Here is a 5,949-nt window from a genome sequence, read left to right as displayed (position 1 = left end):
TCTCTCTCTCTCTCTCTCTCTCTCTCTCTCTCTCTCTCTCTCTCTCTGCGGTACGAGCCTGACAGAGGTTGGGAATCACACTCGGGGCTCGACATCCCAAATCCCTTTTATTGGAATTCCCCTGTAGTGTCTGGGTCATGCTGACATCCTGGCACCTGTTCCACACCCACCAGCTCCATCAATCCCAATGTAAAGCTCATGGGGAATTCTCCTCCGTGAACACACACACACCCACCTGCACATCTGTAGCTATCCTCATTCCTGAGCGGACACAGTTGCATGTATGTGTTTGGGTTTCTGTTTGTTTGTGTGTGTGTGTGTGTTTGCTTGCACTCATGTGCACGTGCTCGCAAAAGGACCGAGAGAGCGCATCTAAGTCCACGTGAAGTCATTCCTTCACTGCGAATACAACCATCTGTCCGACTGTTCTCCGAAAGGTGCTGCTTCTAGTCTGTTTTCTGAGTGAGATAAAGCAAGATGCAAAGACTTCAAAGAGAAACTGCACACTAAATCCCGAAAGTAAAACTATTACCTGGCTAACATTTACATATAGATGGAATCTAAATCAGCATCACGCCAAAACCATGAGCCTAAGAGAAGGGTTGAGCACCATAATCCACTGACTTCTCTTTCAAACCACTAAACCCACTTCTGAATCTATCTCCCCTGTTCGGAGTGGATGAATTGAAGGTCTGTGACATGTGATCTGGGCAATCTATCATGTTACTTAGAGATAATTAAAGCTGAGAGTGGATTGGCTCTTAGTGGGCACGTAGCACATGTCTGAGCCTCAAGTGCCCTAAATCTGTCATTCACTATGGTCTTAATGCCTTTCATAACAGGCATTTATTATTCATAATGTTCTCATTTACAAGCACCCTGTATGCAATGCTCCTTTGAAGGGAATCGGACAAGAGTGGATGTTGCCTCTGTCCTAAACAGGCATCAACTGCCACTTACAAGGAATTACCAGCTCACCCAGTGAATGGAGGAATACGGGAAGTGGAAACAGAGTGCAGTGATTGAGAGCATCCAGAGAGAAAGGATGAATGAAACAATGCCGACGTGCAGCTAACCTCGATAGTCCTTTAAGCACTCTTTTAAAAGTAGACATCATCCAAACACCCACTAGGCATTGTATTACTCTCCATCAAACCTGCACAATAACTGCTGCAGACTAATGAGCGAGACGGTAACAGATGCAAATCTAATAACCAGACGTTACTAATTTCATCACGGCCGTCTCTTTTCCTGTTAAGGTACATCTATCTGCTCATTACGACACGCGCGGGCAGAGGCCATGCGGTGTGTCACTGCTGATGTATGATGTCGACGCGTACCAATTAGTGCTGGGAGACTGCGTGGTCCGGGCTGCTCATAACTCATGCCTCGTTTGATTTTGATACAATTAGAGACAGAGGTCAGAATGCATGCTTCATTAATCCACAACTACTTGTTTCATGTTGATGCCAGGTTCTGCCCGAGGTTTCTACCCGTCGAAAGGGAATTTTCTTTCTTTCCACTGCCGCCCCAGTGCTTGCTTGTAGGGGAATGTTGGGTCTCTGGTAAATTAAAAAGTATGGTATAGAACGGCTCTTTATGAAACGTTTCTTTGGATAACTTCTCATTTTTGTGTCCATAACGCTTTCTGATATATATTGACATAAAGATTCTTGAGGTAAGCATGGTTCCTTCACACTTTCCTGCATGTCCTTCTATTTGTGATCAGTCACAGCGACAGTGTGCCACCACAGCAGCCTGATGTTAACAGATTACCAGGGGACGGCCCAGTGGGCATGATGGTGTTATTGATATCGAGAAAGGGACTTTACCAACATGTGTTGTACATTGAATGCTAAAATGATCCCCTATGGTTGAAGTGGAACCAACATTTCTTTCAATACTAGTGCTGATACACAAGTTTCAGTTCCAATGTACTGGAGTTTTTTTTTAATTTACTCTCACAAAAACACATTGCATGTATCCTTGAGGACTAACAAATGTGTTGAAGGCATTCCTTCCTCATAAAACATCTGCAAAAAGTATTTTAAAAGCTAGATTGTACTAACATGTTTATTAGCTATAGGGTTCCTCTTTTTCCCTGCTTTTGTTGGCGCATTGTGATGTTTCTCTGGTTGTTCCTGCTACAGGACTACTAACGCTCAAACTCCACAAGGTACCTTTGACTTCAAAAATATAAATAAAAACAGATTTATTTCAATCAGAAATGAACTGATCCTCAAGAGGGCCGAAGCTCACAAACTACAATTCTTACATACTGTTGACGTTTGAGGGAAAATGTCATTACTTAAAGCCTCAATATCTGATGGAGTAATTGATATGCTTACTCCAGTGGGTTATTAACCACACCAGGGATTTAATCATATTCAATTGCTCTTTTGATCCAGCCAATCCATAAAGACAGACTGACAATAGCTTCCCATATGACAGCATGCAGGCCATGTGGAGGCAGCTAAGACCAGCTGTGAAAAGCCTCTCTCTCTCTCTCTCTCTCTCTCTCTCTCTCTCTCTCTCTCTCCCTCTCTCTCCAAAGCAGCCGGCCGTGACAGAGTGATTCGGCCTGTCATCGGGATCACTCTCATCATCCCCGTGTCAGTGGCAATGCTGCCGAGTAGCCAAAGGACATCCGAAGACCTGTCAGGTACACGGGCCCTCAAAACGTTCTGTCCCGTTTCCAACCGAGCTCCTGCCGGGCTGAGGAGCTGTTTATGTAAAGTGGGGAAAGATATATCAAAATGTACTTGACAATCCAGTTGCCCTGGAGAAAGAGCGGTAACTTACGGAAATGAAAATGTACATCCTACAGTTCTCTCTTTTTTTTGCTTTTTTGCTTCCTTTAGTTGTGATGTACTTTCCCTCTCGCTAAATGAAAAACAAGAACAAAAGACTGATCATTCACATATCCATCAAACACATTGGGGTAGGGGGATTCAAGCCTATCCCAGCATGGATAAGTGATTGAAAAATAAAAAACAATCACATAATAAACTGGTACATGTAACAGAATTGCCAGTGGGATTGTGTCCTGGATTCCTGTGTTCAAGGCAGTAGTGGAATCCTGTCATGTCTGTAGAGCAGAATAGCATATGAGCTATAATTTCTCCAAACACACACACACAAGCCCCTTCCCCCCCGCACACACTCACGCAGCCATAAACCTTGTGGTGGTGATAAAGCTGTCACCAGACGAACAGCTACTGTGTTTACCTCCCTGTCGACCTCCCCCAGACAGACCCTATACCCTCTCTCTCTCTCTCTGTCTCTCTCCACAAACACAATGATCAGCCTCACTCACTGGGAACTTGCCTCTCTCAATCGCACGAAACCGAACGATGTCCTCATTAACAGCACACCTGTTATGCTCTGCAACCCTTGGCCTGAATTGAAAGGGAACATGTGTTGCAGTCCTGCTTAACTTGTTACCGGCGACTTCTGACAGACTCCCTACTTGGGCGACTCGCGCCTGCATCTACTGTACTGTTACAGCATGCTGTCATTTCAATTCAAAACCGTTCTATCGGGAGCAGCGAGGCTGTATGGGGACAGCACAGACAAGCTCCACTGAAGAAGAGGTTGAAGAACGAAGACTGCACTGGAGGACGAAGCCACGGGGGACAGTGATTATGTCACGCAAGACTGGAGAGAATCTAATGATTGATTTACAGCATTTGATCATTTCACAAAGGAAACTGGTCTTCAGCAAGCACGACAAAATAAATGTTTGTTTTTCACCCATCTGGTCAAACAGAAGCAGATACTGCCAGTGAAGGTGAGCAAATGTTCCCAGGGTTGCATCCTAAACAGGGGGAGTGGGGGAAATACCTTACTAAGCAGGACGTGTGTTAAGACGTGAGAGACGCTGCTGCTGTTGCTGCTGCATCTTGGAGCTCAGCACGGTCTTGAAACGTGATGCCCAGCTCCCGATGCTTCATACTGTGAGGCTGAGGGGTGGAGGAGGAGAGCGCTGAGGGTGTGGAGTGCAGCTAGAATTTCTCTCCACACCTGACTGGTTTCTGACAGAGCCGGTGTTACTTTCATGCACCTTTTGCAGTAAACTGCAAGAGACAAATAACACATCCGGTTGGTTTGTATATTTGTAATCTGCGCTTTGCCTTCGGGTGAAACAGCTGCTTATGCTTTGGAGGATATGATGCAGTGTTTTTTCCCTCGCATATAGAAAAAAACTATCAACAGTGCCACACCTGTTCAGTAAATCCACTCAAATTTGCATATCCAAATCAGAAGTGAGTTTACACACACGCTCCCATGTTAATAATTACACAAAACGAGATCATCTTTGCACCATGACGCCAGTCGACCCGATCAAAACAGCACGTGTGACATCAGTCCGACTTATCAGTGGCTCCTGTGTTTGTTTTCAATGCCGTCTATCGTCCGATGTACTCTCCTGTAAACGTGTCCGCGGCAGGAGACGCAGTGACTCCGGCGCCTGCAATGAGCGGATCCCTTCACACACGCCCTTTCAGACAGACGTGCACGCCGCTGACTCACGCCGCGGCCACACACAAACTGCGATGCCCCCGTCAGTAGTAAAGTGATGCAAGCATCAGCTACAGTGTTTCGAACGAGGCAGGGAATCGTGATGGCATCACACTGTTGCGAGTAAAAGTTCGAGGCGTGACGACACGGCGTTCCAATCACACCAAATAGAACGTGTGCGTGGGCTGTTTGTAAAGCATCCTAACACCTTGCACGCTCACAAATGTACACGCATATATACAGGCTGCGGGCGTGAGCGAAATTCCAATATGGTAATATGTAAGTAATGCAGTATTGTACTTTTAATCGCTACTTACCAGCACTACACTGTGATCCCCATCTCTGATCCCGATTTGTATCCGATGTCAAATCAATAAATCTTCCGCTCCAGGTATTCCCAAATTAATCAGCGCTTACAAAACAGCCTGTTCCACTGGCATCAGTGGGAGAAGTGGAGCCGGACTCGGTCTGATTGCTTAAAGTGTCTGAAAATGTCTGTCGGTAGTATAGCTTGTTAGATGTCCCGGCCGCGGACGGAGAGCTGACGCCGTGAAAGAGCGCGTCCCTGAAGGCGTGGCGAGCGTCCTGTCCTGCGCCAGTGGGAGATACGGCGCGCCGCACAGCTCATCCACAAGGTCCTCTGAGCAAGTGAGAAGACGGAGGACGGGAGAGGAGAGGGAACTACTCACGCGCCTGTCAAGTAGGCAAAATACTATGACTTCCGCTTTTCCATTTTCAAAATACGACACTCAATAACGAACGGGGTTGCAAGTTATTTATTGTATGGGTGGTGGAAACGTGACCAACTCGCTGAGCAACTCAGTTGAGGGCGCGAGGGCAAAATATATCTCCAGACACCAACAACATATATCTGTGCATCTCGTCAGTTAACAAATAAAATACTTGTCAGATTGTCACTTACAGCAATATGAATCATGTTAGCACTGGTTTTTGTTAACAGTTGTCATTTTAGTTACATTTAAAACTGTAATTTTGTAGCAAATCAAATGTGAAGTTAATCCACAAACCATACACTCTGAACCTGATGCTTTTAGGGTGAGGAGGAATAAAACAAAATTATATTTATCTGAACTACATTTTCGTCATCCTTGTAATTTCAGTCATTGCTGAAATTTAAATTATTCTGGCGTCTGAGAAAATATTTCGAAACTTTTATTTTGTAGTGAAATGTATTTCCGGAAGCTTAGTGTTTTTCTGGTTTGACGCTGCTGTGGGTAAGCAAGCGGTGGTGGATTCTCTCTCTCGTCTCTCAGTGCTCTGATGCTTCTTCGGACACTCATTTCACAGGACTGTAGATTGTATCCTTCTTTCACCTGATTGACTATTTAACTATTTACTACTTAAAGACAATTACAACACAGTATAATATCGCACTGTGTAGGATGCTTTACATCCAAGTGAAGGTAT

At 45.1% G+C, this 5,949-nt stretch overlaps 1 protein-coding gene across 1 annotated transcript in view; it reads right to left on the bottom strand.

The window, feature by feature from the left end:
- LOC116389253 (ras-GEF domain-containing family member 1C) overlaps positions 1–5,194 on the bottom strand; it is a 21,135-nt gene extending 15,941 nt beyond the window's left edge. Inside the window, exon 1 of the mRNA XM_031857800.1 lies at positions 4,839–5,194. The gene's annotated coding sequence lies outside the window, so the exon portion shown is untranslated. The remainder of the gene's footprint in view (positions 1–4,838) is intronic.
- Between the last annotated feature and the right edge of the window lie 755 nt (positions 5,195–5,949).

Source organism: Anarrhichthys ocellatus, unplaced genomic scaffold (assembly GCF_004355925.1).
Source record: "Anarrhichthys ocellatus isolate YVR2014 unplaced genomic scaffold, GSC_Weel_1.0 scaffold19, whole genome shotgun sequence".
Classification (NCBI taxonomy): Eukaryota; Metazoa; Chordata; class Actinopteri; order Perciformes; family Anarhichadidae; genus Anarrhichthys; species Anarrhichthys ocellatus.
The sequence above is the reverse complement of the archived record's forward strand: the minus strand, read 5'-3'. Positions and strand labels throughout refer to the sequence as shown.